The sequence below is a fragment of the Anabrus simplex genome, chromosome 2 (genome assembly GCF_040414725.1).
Source record: "Anabrus simplex isolate iqAnaSimp1 chromosome 2, ASM4041472v1, whole genome shotgun sequence".
NCBI lineage: Eukaryota > Metazoa > Arthropoda > Insecta > Orthoptera > Tettigoniidae > Anabrus > Anabrus simplex.
Window position 1 is genome coordinate 942514139 of NC_090266.1, and position 22080 is coordinate 942536218.

General features: G+C 40.5%; 1 protein-coding gene across 1 annotated transcript in view; it reads left to right on the plus strand.

The window, feature by feature from the left end:
- Nucleotides 1–22080, plus strand: part of LOC136863204 (ras-related protein Rap-1b) — a 578103-nt gene that overhangs the window by 296794 nt on the left and 259229 nt on the right. The window contains exon 2 of the mRNA XM_067139568.2: nucleotides 16899–16959. The gene's annotated coding sequence lies outside the window, so the exon portion shown is untranslated. The remainder of the gene's footprint in view (nucleotides 1–16898; nucleotides 16960–22080) is intronic.

The window sequence follows — 22080 nt, forward strand, 5'->3', positions numbered from 1 at the left end:
GCCTTACTGCGATATTCCAGAAAAAATATTAAATATTTAATATTACTGGAAAACGTGACCTGATGGAAATATATGGATTGCATTTTTGAACTCCACGTAAAAACACATATAGGAAATCATTGTCAGAAATGAAATTCCATGTACAGCAGTGTAATTTGATATTGTCAAATCCGGAGACGAGACTAAAATTGACGACTTAATTTTTACCATTTTCTTTACACCTCACTGACACAGAGAGATTCTATGGTAATGATGGGATGGGAAAGGGCTAGACGTGGGAAGGAAACGGCCGTAGCCTTAATTAAGGTACAGCTGCAGCATTTGCCTGATGAGAAAACAGGAAACCATGGGAAAATCTCTTCAGGGCAGCTGACAGTGGGGTTCGACCCCACTATCTACCGAATACAAACTCACAACTATGCGGCCCTAACCGCACGGCCAACTTGCTCGGTAAAATTGACGAATTACTAGGGTCTGTAAGGGCTATATACACTCATCACAAATGGATATTGGTATGATTCTGGGACATACTACAGTATTTCGAAATTTTAACATACATTTGGGATGAAATATTCTCGGTCTCTCCCAATTCAGCCTGCATTATATTGAAAGACTGGAAAATTACACAATTAATTTAAGGCTTAAAATGTATGATACATAAAACAAAGGTAACTAGTCTCTTTAAACACGTTAGTGCATCTCACTGCAACTTACTGCCCGAAGTACTGAATACTAAATTACAATGTTCGTTACCGAGCGAGATGGTTGTGCGGGTAGGTGCGCGCAGCTGCTATCTTACATTCGGGAGATAGTGGGTTCAATCACACAGTGGACAGCTCTGAATATGGTTCCCGTGGTTTCCCATTTTCTCACGAAGTAAATGCTGGGACTGTACCTTAATTAAGGAAACAGCCGCTTCCTTCCCACTCCTAGCCATTTCCTATCCCGTCGTTGCCCTAAGACCTACCTATATTGGTTCGACGTATAGCAAAATTGTCAAAAACAACAAAAACAATGTTCGTTTGAATATCACATTTACTTACAGATTAAAAATGAATCAAAAGTTACGAATACGAGGTAGATACCAAAGCAGTGAAGTATAGGCCTACAGTGAGTTAATCAATTTTCATATGATATTGGTAATTTGTTCTGTAGATATCTCTTGCGATAGCGAGGCGATTTCTGAAGCAGCAGACGAAGGTTCTGTGTGTTCTACAGTCGGCAACCACTGATTATAAAATGGGTGTAAACATACAGCCGCACGATGTCTGGGCATGTCCATAAGGTAGCTGGTGAATCTATTATTTCGGTGGTGGACAGATGATATAGCAGTGAAATGTTCAGAAAGATATGACGGAGTTTTAATTGCTGCAGTCGGTAGTACTTGTTCTGTCGTACGTAATATTTGACTTTCTTTAAGCTTTAACGAGCTTACTTGTCTATAATACGGAGTTGCGTTACTATCGCGTCGTACGTTCAGTATAAAACGTACGCATTCATTTTGTGCCCTTTGGAGACATATGTTCAACATACTGCAAAATAATTCGTAGCCTTATTGTAGAGTAGTGTGAATAAACTCTATTCAACTCAAATGCAATTCCAAAAGATTAGTTTATTTTCAAATTATTTTGCCTAGGAAATTGTATTTGAAAATATTGTTCGACCCGAGGACTCGACGTATACATCCTCAGCAAATATAATTCAATACTAAAGTTATACAGGGAGTACATATTGCCCGGCTGCGAACGAGCAGTGGTAGGGACGGTCCTAGAGGAAACTATATTCTAGAGCGGAAATTGCTCCCTTGTACCAATTAGGTTAGTGGTGTGACTGGTTACTCTGCTCAGGCAACTGTTTCATTATGTGTGTAATAAACAGCTAACAACATGCTTTGTATAGCATTTGAGATACCAATAATACACTGCCTGACAAAAAATTGAAGCGCCCAGGAAGGGAGGAGGAAACGAAGTGAAATTCACGTGTTGAGAGGGTATGTGGTGTTAATTGAGTGATTACAAAAACGAGTTAAGTGTCCACCTGTCAGTATGACCTTGCGACCCCTTCAGCCTGGATGCTCTGACTCGGTTGGGAAGGGTGTCAAAATGCCGTTGTATCCTCTCCTGAAGCAAGATGGCCCACAATTATTTTTAATGGCTCTTGGTATCATGGATACTGGCAGAGGGACGAAATTGTCATCCCACGCGTGTTCTATCGGGAACAGATCTGGGGATCTTGCTAGCCACGGGTGTACTTCATCTTCACACAGACAGTTCTTATAGACTCGTGTCATGTGTGGACGAGCATTGCCCTGTTGAAAACCGATCCTGTCGCGCAAGAGGTAACACATGAAGACGCAAGGTGTCCGTGACATACCTTAGTGCCTTTAGAGTTCCCTCAATCACTACCAGCTGTGACCTGAAGTCATACAAGATGGGCCCAAGGCAATGACACCAGAAATAACACAGCTTTGCCTCTCCAAAACATTGGAATACTGGGACCTCTCACCAGGTCACCGCCATACTCGCAGATGATGGTCACCCGGCTTAGTGCAAAAACGCGATTCATCGCTGAACACAGTGCTACGCCATTCATCAGCTGTTCATGCTTTTCGGTCATGGTACCACTCTAGACGCAGGCGTTTGTGTTGTGGTGCAAACGGCAGCGTACTCATAGGATGGTAATTCCCTAATCCTGCTGCTGCTGGTCTCCGATCAATGGTGCGGGATGACAAAAAATGTTGCAGGGAGTCCATTACTTGTTCTCGGATGGCAGGCGCAGATGTTACGATGTGTTCGGTCACAACACGGTGATCCTTCCTTGTGATATCCATACGTAGTCGGCCGGAACCTTGACGAATATGCCTGCACTCACGTTCACATGGAATCCCATATCGGGTCAATGTCTCATCCCAATGCCCCTCAATTCTGAATATTGCACGATTCGATAAGCAGGCCAAATGGATAACCACAATGAGGCCCTTTTCAAATTCTTTCAGATGCTGATAACGCTATCCCACACGAATACGGGGCAACTTCGTATCCTTCGCAGTGATCACTCAACATCTGACGCTGTTCACGCCCCTCGTACATCCTACCAGTCCTGGTAACGACACTAAACACGAATACAGCTAATACACTCTGGTGCCCATTCTACCTGACACACAGAATTGCAACTCTAATCATTCACATACACTTCGATGGTGTGTACTTGTACGAAGTTAATTGTCATCAGATCATTTCTACTGGGTGCTTCAATATTTTGTCAGGCAGTGTAGTTCCGCAGAAACTGCCAGATTTTGTGCGTCTAAAAGTGAAGATGGAAAAGGCGGAACATTGTCAATCTAATATCGTATTTTCAGGAATATTTTTAAAAACTGGGGGATCGTGCGAAATTTTGGAGTATCTGGCAATATTGGAATCAAGACTGTCTCTTACGCGTTCTCCCCCGTGAGGTGCGTACAAGGCTCTCGCTTTACGTTCTCGAAGTTCTACTTACATGTATTATATTATTGATGAAGGAAACGTAATAGATTGACACATCAGCAGTCCAGATTTGCCATTATAAAGCCAGGCCCTAAAGCCCTCTCCTGGAGGAGTGTAAAGTAAAGACTTCCACTGTTCACAACCTGGCACTAAGTGAATTAGACTATTTATACCTGTGTCCGATCTCCTTTACCTCCAGGAATTAACCTGGTACCCATTTCTGGTGTAGGCTGAGTGAAGATTAGAGCCAGGTGTCCATCCAGAAGTGAAAGTCTCTTTCCTAAATTTCTCCAATTATTGTGAGGGAATCGAACCCCGCTAGCTCCGCAGTATAGAGGTAGTGCGCCTGTCTCATACCCGGAGGTCCTTCATTTGATTTCCGGTCAGGTCATAGATTTCTACCTGGAAGTGAGAGATGGTCTGAGGTCCACTAGCCTTTTGAGAACAACTGAGGAGCTATCTGACGGTGGGACAGTGGCTTCGGGTCTAGGAAGCCAAGAATAATGAGCGAGAGAATTCGTCGTACTGACCACGAATCACCTCATAACCTACAGGTTTTTGGATTATCTTTATAGGACACGGGCCATCAGGGCTCTAGCACCATCGTGGGAGAAATCAAACCGTAGACTCCTTTTATCATCTCAAATAATAATAATAATAATAATAATAATAATAATAATAATAATAATAATAATAATAATAATAATAATAATAATAATAATAATACGAGGGTTGGGGCAAAAGTCATGGCAACGGTTTTTTTTCTTGAAGATACCAGTCCGGTTGGAAAATGTGACATATACAGGCGAAAGGACAAGGTGTTAACTACATGTGTGGACAAGGAATATCACTGAAATATCGTAACACACTCATGTATTACGGTAGTATGCAGGGCAATATGCCCTTCCCGGTTCAAAAGAATGACAGCACAGTACACATAAAGTTGACATGACAAACCTGGGCCTAAAGACCCTCAAAGTAGTCCCCTGCTACTGACACCACACGCTGCCTACGATGTGGGAGGCGCTGAATACCATCTGCCTCAGCATTTGACGCACCATGTGTGAATCAGGTCACCTGTTGGCGCACAGCATTAGCAATATCCTCTCGTGTTGCAAACCGCCTACCACGTAGTGGTTCCTTAACCTTTCGAATGAGATCAAAGTCACGGGGCGAAATGTCGGGAGAGTACGGTGGGTGCTCCAATTCTTCCCATCCCCAACGTCGCAGTAGCTGCCCTACACACTCTGCTTTATGAGGTTTTGCATTGTCCTGCAAGATTATTGCACTGTTCACAAGATCCGGACGTTTCTCCCGAACGACACGTCGTACCTGTCGCACCAGGAAGTCCCTGTAGTACTGTGCGGTCACTCTTCTGCAATGTAGAACACAGTGGCAAACAGTTACACCTCTGACGTCATACGCGACGATCACCATCAATTTGACTGGGGAAGGATTCTGACGGACCTTCTGCCTCCTTGGTGATCCAGCATGTCGCCACTCCGCGGACTGACGTTTCAGTTCTGGTTCGTATACCCTGGCCCAAAATTCATCGATGGCGTTTATTCGTGACAAGAATTGATCGCCGTCCTGTTGCCAGCGTGCAAGGTGGTCGGAGAATATTGCACAGCGCACCCACCATTGAACTTCCGTCAGTGCATGCGGTACCTACCGCGATGCAATTTTGCGCAGTTGCAGCTCATTACGCAATATCCTGTGGACGGTGCGTTTCTCGATGCCACTTGCCTTCTCGAACTCCAGTAGCGTTCATCGTATGTCTTCATCCAGGAGCTGCTCGATGACGGCACGTGCCACGTCGGTCCGCACATTGACAGGTCGTCCCGAACGTTGCTCATCACTGCTGCTGTACTGTATGGTAGGGCATTATTCCCAAGGGCTTCCACTAATTCACTGTGACATTCCATCGCATTTCTCCTTCGGAGAACGGCTATTTTGATGTAAGCGCGCTGCTCAACACGGGTTACGTCCATCTCGCACGACACACACCAACTGACTGATTTCACAGCCCTCGCTGCGCTACTACCAGCTATCACAGACCTATCTGTTGTTCTGCATACACACTATGCCTGCAGAACTTCCCCACGACACATATACGTTTGTGATCCGTTCACATATCTACAAGAAAAAAATAGTTGCCATGACTTTTGCCCCAAACCTCGTAATAATAATAATAATAATAATAATAATAATAATAATAATAATAATAATAATAATAATAATAATAATAATAATAATAATAATAATAATAATAATAATTGAATTCCGGTTCTCAATGTCTCAGTTCCGAACGCAGCTACATTAGAGATTTAAAATATGGAATATGCATTGGAACGGGGTGCATTCATTTCCATGAGGATAGTTGAGTAGAGCTGGGTTGCAACCTCAAATTTCAGTCATTCTATCCATTATATCCCAGTTCAATTCCAGCCGAATGTCGAGAGGACATTTAACTTAAGGCCACAGACATTTTCTTGGGAATGCTAGCTTGTCCCCTCTTGATTTCCATTCAAGATTGACTTCTGTTCGACATGGCCATTATTATTATTATTATTATTATTATTATTATTATTATTATTACTGTTACGGAGTTTTCCGTGGTAGTTAGAGGTGAAAGAAGGTACAGAGTAGCAAAACCACTAATCGAGAATGTACAATTACAGGATTTGGGGCTCCGAGAGCCAGACACACAATTCTTGAGCAATTAGCCCAACTTTACGATATACAGAATTCAACAAAGGGGCAGAAGACCCCAATCAAGCCCAGGAGCACTTGCTCCCAATTACATCATAAAGCCTCCTCGAGGCGCGCAGAAACAAACTTCAAAAGAGCGATCTGCTCTCAAAGGTTAAGCCTATCAAAGGCCACACCAAACTCCACCTTCAAGTTGTCCTCTAAGGACATAAACACAGGGGTAAAGATACCCAACCTACTGAGGCCTATTGAGTGAGAAAATTTAATTACATGGCCTCTAAAATACCAATTTGAGAGGAGGCGAACTTGCGCTCCTAATACACTTTGTTTAAAACCTACTTGGCACTAGGCCGTTAATGCAAGGGCTAATCCCATACTAAAGAGGTGACTTTAGAAGGAAACAATTTACATTACGTTAAGGAAGAAACGGTTGTGAAAATAAGTTCACCTCAATGCAATATGAGAGGGAGCTCGAGAGGGTTAAGCACTCTCTATCCCAATATGAAGCTTAAAAGATAGAATAAATACAAAGATTCTTTACATTTTAGGGAAGGTTACATGGTGGAAAAGCTTCGGACCCGCCCCGAGAGTTAAACTGCTGAGCTACCAAGAAAAGAAGTTATTAATCGGCCATTACCTTGTTGTTGAACTGCTGCCCGAAGGAAGAGGCGCTTCCCGCCCCCCTGCTATGTACTTTACACACTGAAAGATGTTACTGAAGTGGCGCAGAGACCCTAAAATCAGCAGTTTATATACTCTCGCAGAAAGTTCGAGGCGTTTCAGGAAGGAAAACACCCGCCCACAAACATTTTATTGGTGGATAAAGAAAACCCCTACACAAGATGAAGAAGAAATACATTATTGGTGGAAAATTAATTAAAGAAATTCGGGATTGGCTAAATTCAAAACAAGGGGAAAGAAAGGGTTAATATTGCCAACTTAAACAATGACTGAAAGAAATTTAGCAAAGAACAAACTTTTGAAATTAAATTTTTTCCAAAAAAAACAACAGTTCTTTCACTTCGCACTAGGGTGCACCGTTGTAGTTCTTCAGTAGTGTCCTCTAGAAGAGAATGTTCACACTTCTTACTACAAGCAAAACAAAAATACGTCGAAAACAACACAGTTCAGAAACTTCAAAATTTAAAAGTAATGACATCTTCAGGGTAACTTGAAAATTAACACATAAGACAAAGTTCAGACTTATTCCAGTAGGGGAGTTTCAACTGGCGCAAGGTTTGAATTAGCGGCGTGGAGGTGTACCGCCCGGTACAATTACTATTATTATTATTATTATTAGTATTAGTATTATTAGTATGTTACAGTTACCGTATTTCCCGCAGGAGTGCTAGCACGATGTCATCTCTCTGCGTGTATAGGATCCAGAGAACCTATTGCTTAACACTAAGGCCGTGAATTAAGTTGAAATAAGCTGGTGTTTCATATTGTAATAGTACTTAGTGGTTTGGTATAAAATACTGCAGTGCTACTTCTCTTCAAAGTGGTATGTACGATAATTTATCATAATTCCAGAAATACTGAAAGATACCGGGGCGTATAATAGTGTACAAATATGTAAATTTAAAATGTTACAATATTCATGTGTATCTAAAATTGCATGCCCGCTTAAGGTTGTGATTAATTCACCCCACTATCACTTTAATTGAGTTAAGACCCATCAAAATGAACAGGCCACGTTGCAGAATATTTTGTATTCTCTTAATACAATGGACGGCCTACTTATGAAATGAAAGCTGGCAATTTTCTCATTAGAGTAAAATTCTCACCTTAGGTACCGGCATATTATTTACACAATGGTTTATTGCTGTGTGCCGTATTGAAAAAGCCAGAGCGGAAGACATAAAGGCATTTCGTTTCATGAATTCCCATGTGATGCAGACCTAAGAGAGAAAAACCTGAAAAACGTGTCACGGGACAGTTTTGTTCTAAATTTTGAATCGAGAACATCCTTTGTGTACAGTCTATATTTTGCTGAAACACATTACCGTCCAGGTCTAAAAATAAGGACATTGAAAGACAATGTTGTTCATTCCGTATTTAAAGATTATCCCGAGCATAAGATGCAAAATTCAAAATCAACACTAGCAAGGTGACTAAATGCCTAAAGAAATATGAACTAGGCCAAAACACTGGAAATAAGACGAAGAGAAAAGAAAATTTCGATCCTGAAGCAGCTGTTTACGATGACGATGCTTATGCTGATTAACTGGCAGATAGAGTCAGTAAGTCTATTGGAGTGTATACAACCAATTACAGTTTTGAAGCTAACAGAGAAAAATCAGTTTGAGGCTGAAATTGTGGCATGCCGATCAGAAAATAAAGAAGCTGGAAGCTGATTAGGAAATAGATAAAGCGAAGACGGATGAGTTTAGCATAGGTGTAATTCAGGGTTGTCAAGGGATGGCAGTTGCCCCCACTCCGAAATATTGAAGGAAACCAAATTTTCTTAATATTACTAACATTTAAATACATATGTTTTTCGTTACACTCTTTAATTAACCCAGTGAAACAAAATGATCTTTACAAAATTGTACGAGCTGCATGTATAATATTGATATAAACAATTTTTGTTGCTGTTCAGTTTTACCTTCTCCCCTCAATTGTAATTAAAATGTCGTTATTGAGTTCCAAAAATGTGCTGACAGGTGTGCGCCAAACATTACAGACTGCGGGCTGTGGCTCTACAGGACTGTCTCGATGATCAGATAGATGATCGCATTACCTACCCCACGCATAAATTCTGAGCGGTGGAAACACTGTTTGGTTATGTTATAGTGTAGTGTTTGTCTCGTGCATCTCCTGTGGTTATACAGTATTTAATGGCTGTTCTGATATGCTGCATTCTTCAATGTTTATATTAATAAATAGTGAAGAAAATCTCTACTGTATTTATATCCTTAGGTGTAATTCATGTGAGTTTGCTTAATGTTTTCTACAATATCTTAAGTCAAAATGTCATCCCTATGTACAAACAATTTTCAGATTTGTCTAACACTATTCATTTTACTTGTAAATAATTAGGTGTATAATATGTGTTAGTAAGGTAACTTTGAAGCTATTCTGTCAATTTTATAAGAAATTTCATGGAATGACTCTGCTAGCGGCAGAAAAGCCAATGCTCTGTTAAAAATCACGGAGGATTTCTATTTTTGTTTGATTTCCATTTACTCAGAAGATTTCTAACGCAGTTGACTCCTTACGAATGATCCTGCAGTCCAGTAGTGTGACCTACGAATTTGTAAAATAAGTAAACAACAGGACACTTGATTTTTTATCTGAAGGATAATTTACTCACGTCAGTGTTGCTCAGTCATTCTACGGAAGTAGCAGAAAAATTTGGATTTAGAGCAGCAGAATTGGCGATGAAAGGCAATATTCCGGTGGGAATAAAGCTTCATTCGGGAGAGTGCAACAGTACTACAAAGGAACTATACTTAAGCAAGAGAGAAAGAGACCAAGCTTCAAGAAAATACACTCATGTTCATTAAAACCACAAAACCTTGACAGACTAGAGATAGGAAATTCATATTCACAGGACATGTGCATCACTATGTTCTGAAAAAAAAATATTAGGATTTGAATCATGCCGGCCGTCAGGCCCAAGGACAACATCGATATCTCGGCGCACCACCACCGACTGGTAAAATGTGCCTGCGGCTCTCGTTGTCGTTATAAACCGAAGGTAATCGATCAGTGTGACTTGAGCAGGTGTGCAGGATGCCTCGCAGACGTATGCGAGAACCGTATAGTCCAATAAGTGAGTTTGAAAGAGGGGGGGCCCATTACTGGCATCAGAGAACGTGATGCTTCCATCCGGGAAATTGCTGCTCGTGTGGGACGAAGTGTGTTGACAGTGCAACGGGTGTGTCCAGAATGGCTCACAGAAGTCCGTAGAACACGACGAGATAGATTTGGTCACACCACTCAGACCATCCCCCGAGAAGATCTACACATCATCCGAATGGCATTGCAGGACAGATCTGCGCCCTCTTCAGCTCTGGTGCAACAGTGGAACAGTGTAACACATCATACACTATCAGGAATGACAGTCCGTCGCCGTTTAATACGATCTCGGTTACCGGCGCGTTGTCCACTTCTCCGCCTGTATGTATGTTTAGTCTTCAGCCGTAAGGCTGGTTGGATCCTCAACAGCTCTGCCATCAGCTGTCATAGATGGCCTAGGCATCACTGAAGAGGCGTACTAGGGAAATGAGGAGTGAGGTAGTTTCCCGTTGCTTTACTCACCGAGCCAGAAGTTGCTATTACATATCAGTCTGCCAAGCCCACTGAAATGCATGCACCAACCGACCCTATGAGCAACGTTTTCACACCATTCATAGCAGAGATTGGTTGCACACGGAATGGCATTACTAGCATCGCTCATGCCATAGTCACTTTCAAAATTGCCAAAGCCAAGGATAAGACATACAGATCAATGAAAGTAACAAAATTGCTCTAGCCCATACCAGAATACATAGTGCCTACCTTTGACTAATGTGCATAAACATGCTAGACTGCAGTGGTGTACGGAACGATGTCACTGGGGACAGGAATGGCAGAAGACAGTGTTTGCGGACTAATCCAGGTTCTGTTTGTTTGAAAATGATGGCCGCATTTTGGTTCGCCGCAGACCGCGGGAGAGGCATCACAGTGATTGCTTTCGCACAAAACATACAGCACTAAATCAAGGACTTATGGTGTGGAGTGCTATTGTGTACAACCACAAATCACAGTTGGTGCGTGTCCAGGGCACTGTGACCAGTTTGACTTACGCGAATGACATCCTGCGACCCGTAACCATACCTTTCATGCACGACACCCGAGACGCCATATTTCTGCAGGACAAAGCGTGACCACATGTTGCTGCACGAACACGTATCTTTTGCTGTCATATGATGTCAAACTGTTGTCCTGGCCCTCCCTATCACCGGACTTGTCACCAATCGAAAATGACACATTGTAGAATATTTAGTATTATTTTGATACATTGTACGGCCTACTTATGAAACGAAAGCTGGCAATCATCTCATTAATATATAATGTTTCACTTGTAGGTACCGGCATATTATTTACACAATGGTTTATTACTGTGTGCCGTATTGCAAAAGCCAGAGCGGGAGATGTAAAGGCATTTCGTTTCACGAATTCCCATGTGATGCAGACCTAAGACAAAAATGCCTGAAAAAGGTGTCACGGGACAGTTTTGTTCCAAATTTTGAATCCCGAACATCCTTTGTGTGTAGTCTGCAGTTTGCCGAAGCACATTACCGTCCAGGACTAAAACTGAAAGACAATGTTATTCCTTCCGTATTTAAAGATTATCCCGAGCATAAGATGCCAAATTTAAAATCAACACTAGCAAGGTGACCAATAGCCTAAGGAAACATGAACTAGGCCAAAACACTGGAAATAAGACGAAGAGAAAATAAAATTTCGATCATGAATCAGTTGTTTACGATAACGATGCTTAGGCCTATGCCGTTTAACTGGCAGATAGTGGCAGGAAGTTTATTGGAGCGCAGACAACTAGGGTTGGGCACTATGTCCCTGTTTCAGCACAAGGTGCCAGTGCACAGTTACGTTCCGCTGTTCCAGAACACCGAGTGTCAATTGTTCCGAAACATTCTCAAGCGAGCCGGAGACACTGACTCGCTGTCCCATCATAAGCGCCGCTATGCACTGCCCTTCGCCTACTAGCTGAACTGTGCAGCGGGCGCACGGGACGCGGGACTGCAACTCCGCAGTGTAGAGAGAACTTCGAGAGGCAACATTACATGCACCGCGCCAGTGGGAACTGGGAGTGTGCCTGTACGGAACGTGCTGTGTGGTGTGTGCCTGTGTGTAGTTATGGCCATGGTCCAGCATAAAGCTGCAGGGAACGTGAACGAACAGTCGGAACACTGACATTCACGCCCAATAATCACGTTAAAGGCTGCTATTAGGTTAAGATTTTTTCGGTCAATATAAAATACTCATAACACGGTTACAATGGCAGTGCAGGTGTTTAAAAGTAACCAATTCAAGAATATTTTCACCAGTTGAATGTATTGGCCTGTATTGTGAGTAATTAGTGAGTAATTAATATCTCGAAAACTTCCCTCAACACTTTCTCGGGGATTGACGTTAAACATTAATTTGGACTTTAAGGAAACTTTTGAGCCCAAGAAAAATATGGGTCGTCGCTTTGGAATTAAAAATATAACTGGATGAATACATTGTTGTACTTTCCTGCTGTTAGGCCGGGCGCACATTGAGAAGCAGTTGGCCGCAGAGCAAAACACCGCGAAGCTTACGAAATTGCGAAGTGAACGTGAGCGCACATTGCCACGCAGGGTCTCGTCGGTTTGCAGAAATAATATGTTTTCTTTAGACTCTGTGATACTGGGGCATCCAGTATAAAGAGGCTCTTTTTTCTTTTTCTTCAAGCATTCGCGATTTTTCTCATTTTGTTAGTCATCTTCACAATTTCCCTTGTGCTGATGGCAACGCGGTTATTCAGCTTAAGACAATCGCAATAAAAACAACCACCTTCGCCAGTTTACAAGACTGAACAATATTTCTATGTTACCGATGTTCGGCGTTCATATGGACTAAGCAAAGAAATTAATTCATGATTATTTTTTATATTTTTTTACGTCGCACCGACACAGATAGGTCTTATGGCTACGATAGAATAGGAAAGGGCTAGGAATGGGAAGGAAGCGACCGAGGCCTTAATTAAGGTACAGCCCCCCAGTATTAGCCTGGTGTGAAAATGGGAAACCACGGAAAACTATCTTCACGGTTGCCGACAGTGGGGTTCGAACCCCCTATCTCCCGAATGCAAGCTCATAGCAAGGCGATCCTAACCGCACGACCAACTTGCATGGTAAATTCATTAATAGGATCACAGTGGGGGAGAGGGAAAAATATGTATTTACAAATGTACTGCTAGATTTTCATCTAGTTGTCACAAGACACAAGATACTAAAATCAATCAACATTGACAATCTGTTGTGAACGCGTTTGCATTTATATTTGACAAGACATGATAAATTATTTTCCGTATTTATCTCTTCACATAAATGTGATGATGGATGACGGCGACGGAGTCGGCGATGATGCTCTCCATAATCAGCATTAGATCTTTGTCTTAAATTCTGTATGTTGCGAGAACTTGGTTCATGGATTGTTTCATAGATATATGACGATTACATTCTTTTGTTTGCTGTTTGTTTAACGTCGCACTAACATATCGAAGGTTTTCGGCGACGGAAGAAGGGTGGAAGATCGGGAAGGTAGCGGGCGTGGCCTTAATTAAGGTACAGCCCCAGCATTTGCCTAGTGTGAAAATAGGAAACCACAGAAAACCATCTTCAGGGCTGCCAACAGTGGGGTTCGAACCCACGATCTCCCGAATGCAAGCTCACAGATGCGCGACCCTAACCGCACGGCCACTTGCTCGGTGGATTACATTTTATGCCTTTCTCTAAACTACCTTGTTACGCAGCGTGAATAAAATGATTTATAGCCTGGACTGTAGTGCCTTATTCCCCGAATTTACATACCGATTTTAATTAAATTCTGTTCAGCCATTTTCTCACGAACATACATACATACATACATACATACATACATACATACATACATACATATATACGTACATACTGCATTGCAGCCCACATGATTCACATAGTACCTACAAAACATGGTGAGACTGAATGGCTGTGGTAATTTTCTCCTCCATTTCTTAACTGCGTGACACGCGCGCAGGAAACTGTGTGGTAGGCGGAAGTACGTGCAGAACCGGCCTTCTCTGCTCTGTCCTGCCCTGTCTGTCAACTTGCGATGGTGCAATGATTTGTGTGGATTACAAAAATCTGCTCTGCGCTGCACTGCTTTAGCTGCTTCGCCTGCGTCCCAATGTGCGCCCCGCCTTATGCTCTCTGCACTTCGAATTCCTTCCCTCTCAACTTCCATTTACTTTCTTCAATATCTCGAAAATTTCCCTCAACACTTTCTCGGGGATTGATGTTAAAAAATAATTTGGACTTTAAGGAAATAAGCCCAAGAAAAATACGGGTCATCGCTTTGGAATTAAAGATATAACTGGATGAAAAAATGTTGACACTCCAACACAGGGCGGCACACAGCCGGTATCGACAGGCAGACACAGCCAAGGCCAACTAATCTATCTAGTGCGGCCCTGGCACAGCACGTTCGGTTCAGGCACATTCCAGCTGAAGCGGAGCATGTCCTGTTGCCTCTCGAAGTTCTCTCCTGGACGCAGTTACAGTCCTGTGTCCTGTGTCCCGTGTCTCGGCACTCTGTACCGAAGCACTCCGCCTCAAGTTCCTAATGTTGCGGAACAAGTGAATGTTCCGGTCTGCCCAACCCTACAGACAACCAATTACGGCTCTGAAACCAAAAGAGAAAAACTGTTTGAGTCTGAAATTTTGGTGTACCGATCAGAAAATAAAGAAGCTGGAAGCAATCAATGTCATACTTATTTAAAAACAATAAAGGACACAAATGAGCTCAAACCTCAAGACTCGAAGACTTCATTCATACTGAACCAAATTCTATATTACAACAAGCTGTCATTCCGTTGGTCAGAAAACTACATAAAATAGTACGTTATCTGACAGTTTATTTCTCTGAGGGGTTATGCTTACGCACCAAATCATTTATCTAAGTTTCCTTCTCGGAGAACATTGAGTCGTTAAGTAGGAGACACATCATGCCAAACAGGAGTGACGGATCTCTTCAAAGAAATAATTATCGTAGAAAATGAAAGAATGAATGCGGCCGAAAAAGTGCGCTCCCTCATTATTGATGAAATGGCAATAAAGCAGCAATTGTTATATGACAAGTAGATGGACATTTTTTGGTCACAAGGATACATAAAACATGCCGAAGCTAGTCGAAATGTAGACTGTTCTACCGGTATGTCCATTTCAATAGACAGCCAATAGGTTATTATGCTTCCTTACACGTGGTATATCAACCTCTTACAAACTTCCCATTCCCTTTGTCTTTTTCAAGAGGCTGTCTAGTGTTAAAGTGTAGAATATGACACTTTCAGTCATCAAAGAGGTTGAAACTATTCGTTTCGTAATTTTAAGATTGGTTACAGAAAATCACAAGACAAATATGAATATGATGAGACGACTATGCAATGGAAAAGTATTTCACCTCACTAATCAAGACCTACCTCTGTTCCTAGCCTTCGACCTGTGTCACATTTCTAAAAATGTCAGGACATCACTTTTAGAGAATACCACACACGATGGGAAAGAACAAATTAGTACCTGCCAGCACACCGCCCGATATCCTGATAGTGCTGAGAGGTGGGTAGTGGAAAAATGATACACTAGTTCAATATTCGCGCTCTCAGCCGGAGTAGAAAGGCGTGGGGTGCATAGAAGAAGACGATGAATTAACCAATGACGGTTAAAATCACTGCCTTGGTTTGGAATTGAATCTCGGACTCCTTGGACCAAAGATTGGCATGTTGACCACTTAACAACGGAGCTGGACATGTTTTTCATTAGCATATGTTGATTGAGAAATGAATTAACACTATATATGGCTCAAGGCATGGACATAATCAGATAAAATCAGTTCATATAAAATTCATGCGAGATATAAAGTGAAGTCTATCGGCAAAAAGTACAATATGAACAAGCTTCTGGACATGGAAATTAATGTACAGAAGCTAATTAAAATAAAATTTAAAAAATTGAAGAATAGGCGGTATAATGGGATGGGAAAGTGTAGTATATATGGAAGCGATATGAAGTATGACTGAATGTCTTCGAAGAACAGAGTGTGAAGATGAGGAATATCATTTATCCGTTTGGAATGAAGTAGTTCTTAAATAATACTCTGCGTACTATAAACGACATTTCATCTGAACAGTAGCAACTATTGGAATGTTATAAACAATTATATATATATACCGGAATATGCTTATTTCGATAGACTAATAGAGGTTAACACAACTTGCGTATTCAAATAAGAAATACATTTTTAAGGATTCTTCTACTTAGCCTGAATGTCTTCAAATAATATGAAAGTATTGCAGAATATTTTATCAAAACCTAATCAAACAACATATCGTCGCTGGCGGCACAAAACCTCCTATGTGAAATATTTTAGCTTAGAACTTTGGCCGGTAAGGTCTTGTCAACTAAGGTGCTATATTGTGTGAATATGGTCAAGGCATTCTCGCTCTTCATAGTGTATGTGCTGCGGATCAGTATATCTCCAAAAATATTATCACATAGGAGGTTTTGACCCGGCAACGACGATATATAAGCATAGGCACTGGTATTCAGTATGACAGGACAATGATATTTTGTTGCAGGAAGCCATTTTTTCTCTCATTGTTTATCTAATATAAAAATGTGGTTTGTATAATTCTAGGGGATCGAGGCAACTTCAACCTTCCATTTCATGTACAGGTATACGTGAACTACGAGTGTTAAAATCTCTTCTTTTCTCTGCTTAAATATTAAGATTGAACCATTGTCACATGCTGTCGCATAAATAAACAAATAAACATAACTGAATTTAATTTCTACTTTGTGTGTTTAATCATTGACAGACACGAATCATGTGACAAAAACAAAAGAAGACATAATAAGGACATGCATATGCATTGCTTATTTTAAGTACCGGTAACTTTTCTTCTAATTTCAGGAGCCGAGTGATTCTTCAAGAACACCCGGTAACTTCAGCTTAAATTACTTCACATCCTTAAGTAAGTTATTCATTTTAATCCCCTCATAGTGGATTTTTTTATTGTTTCAATGTGTAATAGATCCGACATGATTGGATAACATTTTACATCTTCCTCTAAACTATCACTCTACCTTGCAGTGCATGGGTCCGATGGGTAATTATCCCGGAGTAGAGCAAACTTTCCGATCTCACTTGTTTTAGATCTGTATTTACTTGCAAAATCTTCGCTATATAATGACACATGATATATGGAACAATTGTTTTTAATAACGGCATGGAGTGGAGATAAAATTCGTTTCTTAACTAGGACGTAAAGGAACGAGATTTTTCCTTAAGGAATCCAAGTTACAGCGGGAAATGTTTGTAGTCAGCTCTTTCGGAAATTATTCACATTCTTGAGCTAACATGTTGCGCACGAGCTCTTTCGGAGCAGATATAAATGTTGATACACATATTGAAATTATAAATGATATTCAACTAAGGAAGATCACATTTTTATAGGTTATGTCAGATAAGTTTTTCTGGAATTAGAACTTAGTAGCTGAATTTGTTAGTCATTTTCCGCAAAAGAAATTGAAAGGAGACCATTCACAACTCCTATGAATGAATCCTCTTCATACGATGGTTATCTTAGCCGTGATCCTTCCTTCAACTGTAACTCCAGGCAAATGCTGAAACGGAAAGACATGTTTTCCAAAATTAAGTCAGATCAATTGCATTTACCCTCTTTGCCTCAGACTCCACTATGAATGCGACTTATCATACAGTTCCTTCAAACTCAGCTGATAGCCACAGATATTCCAAACCCCTATCATTGATCAAATCAACCAACCTAGTTCGAGGGATAAGATTATCTACATTTCTGTCTATTCCTTCCGCTTTGCGACAGTTCATGTGAAATTTTATTTCTATTACTGTAGGGTTTTCCTCAGAAAGTATTACTCTTCCTGAAAGAAATTCCTCTATGTTCACAACGAAGGAACATATCACTATAATGCAAGATTCACAGGTCATTTCTGTGATCACACTATTATTTTCTAATTGTGAACGTTGCTCGTCTCCAATCTTGTACCTTTTATAACTATACATCCATTTAATTTAGCCTTATTTGTGGACTTGTATTCATGAAACCGTCACCTTTTGATCGATATATGGGGTGTGGTTACAGGGTTCGCCTATATGTGTGCGTTGAGTCCTCAGGCTAGTTGAATTACCAACAAGCCTACCATAAGCTGTTGCTGAAGTAGTGTACTATTGAAATTAGGAGTGAGATGGTTGTCTGCCCTTCTCCTTCTGACACTGAATTATCACTCTGTCGAGCCTCCTCAAATATGTATACACCAGCTGCCCTAACAAGTAACACTTGCACATATATCACCTCAGGGAATGACTTCATAAGGGATGGCGTTACCAACTTCGCTCATACCTTAGTCACTTTCATCTTGTCAAAGCCAAGGATGAGACATCGACAGGTCGACGAATGTAACAAACTTATTCTAGCCCATACCGAAATACGTAGTGCCTTGTAAATTCTGTATCTGGGCTGATGGATACGAAAGTAGATGAAAATCAACACAGAGCATATGAAGATTATAGCCGGGCTGAGTGGCTCAGACGGTTGAGGCGCTGGTCTTCTGACACCAAATTGGCAGGCTCGATCCTGGCTCAGTCCGGTGGTATTTGAAGGTGCTCAAATAGGTAAGCCTCATGCCGATAGATTTAATGGTACGTAAAGGAAAACCTGCGGGACAAAATTCCGGCACCTCGGCGTCTCCGACAATCGTCAAATGATTAATTAGTGGGATATTAAAATATTATTATTATTATTATTATTATTAATATTATTATTATTATTATTATTAGAACGGAATCAATGCGCAAAATAATCATGGAAGTTTCCTTCAAAACGTAAGGCAAAATTAAAGTCCATTCAAAAATCTGTATGTATTGTAGGCGGTAAATAAACCATGGGTCCATTCACTTGAAAGAAAATACGAAGAAAGTCATTTTTAATTTTATGTAAATGTGAACAACATTGATCACAGTTGCGGAACCTCCTGTTTTGCGTAGAAACCGAACCATAGGCACTCGAACCGCGACCGCCTCGAGGAGAGCACAGAGACGATGTCACTCAATTATCACACCCTACAATAATCAAAAATAAATTACGTTTTGTATATAGCTGTTACCTTTCTCTCGCCACAGAATGAGGGATGATGATAAAAATAATAATAATAATAATAAAAATAATAATAACAATAATAATAATAACATGACTTCAGCTAACGTGTGGATTTTAATTTGACGCCATTTAAGATACCTGCGCGTCAATTTCGGCGTTTTGTCTTCCTCTGTTCTATGAATCTTTGTAACATTACGTAATCAACGTGTCTATATACAAATAACAATATTAAAATCGAGATTGGATTCACGAGTGAAGTTCCCATGAACACTGCAGTAGAGCGAAAAACGATTGATAATAATAGAGAGATGAAAAGCTCACTTTGCTGGGATCGACGCCTAATTACGTTGTGAAAGCGTGCCTGACACGGTCATATGATTGCTGACTGATCTAAAATTTACATGCATACAAGGTTGTGTAACATGCCTTTTTTCCATACAATCAACGCTCTTCGGTACAGACGGGTCAGCGCTAACTTCGCTTTTGAAATTGAATGCGCGTTTCTATAGGCCTACAACTAAATATGAATTACAGCGCAAAATTGAAGGAAACAATAAAATTCATTACGCATATTATGTCACTACCCGTTGATACTTGTTCATTTTTCCGGATTCCTGCTGCCTCCTCAGAATTTAGGAGAATATTAATAACCGTATGGCCTCAGCTACCGTGTGCATTCATTTTAATTTGACGTGATTTACGCTATCTGCGTGGCAATTTCGACGTGTTCTATTCTGTTCTATGAATCGGATGAAGACGATATTCACTCATTTCAGTTCACATGCGTCCCTCTTCCTAACTATTAGATTACTTTTCCGTAACCAACTTAGTTGCGCAGTTTGTTACGCGCTCGAGTTTCTGAGACTGCATATCAGCGAGGTAATTTGACAAATAAGTGTTTAAATTGAGAGATTCATACCAGAATATTTAATGTAACGTTAAAGAACTACTTTTTAGTCTGAAATTCAATACGATTCTTACAACCAGCAGCAGCTGATTTTGTTATATTCATTAGTTCCGTTTTTATTGCAACGCTCTTGCTTCAGACTTCGATGATTTTGGTTTATCAATTACATTTCGTATATTTCGTAGTAATGATTCAGTCCCTTTGACAGCATGAATTAAATTGGTGTTCATTTTTCTTCTACATTTTGTGTACCTCAGGTCTGTCACTCTTGAAGAAAATCATATTTCGTTATACTTTGACTTTCTTACGACGAAAGGGGTGAGGCAGGAACAATTAAAAACAGGAGCCTGTCTCAAGCGATTGTCGCAAATGGCTTATAGGTTGTGATCACGAAGCAAAATACGACACGCGACCCATCCAGGAACCATATGAAAGGTGGATTCTAGTAGGTATATTTCAATTCGTTCACTCTAGGATGGTAGTTCACACGGGTTTCTGGTAAGGGTTGTTCCCATCCTAATAACAACAGAAATTAATTAATAATACCGACATCGCAGATCTTACACGATAAGCTTGACATTAGTGATAAAATATTTGTCAGATCTAAGGACATGGAACTGTTTATCACGATGTTCTGAGTCACTAAAATGAAAAGAGAACAGGAGCAGAGCACCAGCAACAGCAACCTATGCGTTATTATGTAACAATATTGATGTTCCTTGTGCTGTTTTCATTGTTGCTTGAACTAAAATAGGAAACACTATAGAATGAAATAAAAGTTATCCACATCAAATACAAATAAGCAGATGGTGGCCACTACCTCAACACAGGAAGTCATTGTAGATTGTTATAAAAATGGAGAATACCTGCCATGTTACGAAAAATGAACTGCACTACAAACTCGTAAATGATCTAATATTGTTCATTTTGTTAATTAATCTATTGCAGCTAATATAATTGACTATTCGCGTAAATAAAGTGCCATCAGAACACCTCAATGATTAGCAATTTATCAAACGTGGAATTAACTGCCAATCAAATGCATTAAAACTACCAAATTAATTTCCTAATTCTGACAGAACGTACTGGGTCGGTGTTACATTCAATTACTACGCAGCGAGAATAAGTGACCAAACATTTTAAATACCTCGGAAAGGATGAAACACATGCTTTTCTGAACTATGTATATACTCTTCGTAAAGGTACCAACCAGGGTGTGATTCGATAGGTGTACTGTACGTCTTACTTGTGAGTTAGTGCGATGTTAAACCACTAAAATATTCGCCTTTATGATGTCATATTCTTGAATGGATATTGATTCTTAATACGTTTATCTTAATAAAAACAAGTTACTGACGTCATAACGAATATTGCGGAAAAAAAATTTCGTCTCCAAGTCATTTTCATACGTGGCATACTTAGCTGTCGGCAGGAAACTACAGATGTAAAAAGCATTACGAAAGTCGTAATCGAAGTCAATTAAATACGTTAAAGACATTAAATTTCCTCAGTATTCCGGAATCGAAGTCAATTAAATACGTTAAAGACATTAAATTTCCTCAGTATTCCGGGAAAGTTACGGAATAAAAGTCTGGGAATCATTATGCAAACTAGATTTCAAGCTTCGGTTCTTCAGTCAGTGCATCTTTCCATCAGTACCATCGGTCGGGCTTTAGTCCATCTGGCTGCAAATGTTATTGCTTCAAGTTGAAGGAATATGTCTCTTTTATTTGTTTCAGTACTACCACCAATTTCCTCTCCAATATTACTTCCATTTTTCATTATGCTAATGCACGCACTAGTGATTATCACATTACATTAAACTCAAAAAATGAATGAAAACAGGGAAGGGATCTAATGTGGTGGGTGTGGTTAAGGCTCTCGTCATGGGGGACTCCATAGTTAGCACGTGGGGGCGTGCGAAAATTGTGTGGAGGAATTGGAACCTGGGTAGTGTGTTAATATCCAGGAATTACTTTACGTCAGATGTTGAGGAAGGAGAAGGGTAAGAAAATGGTGATTTTTTTACGTAGATACCAACAGTGTAAGGA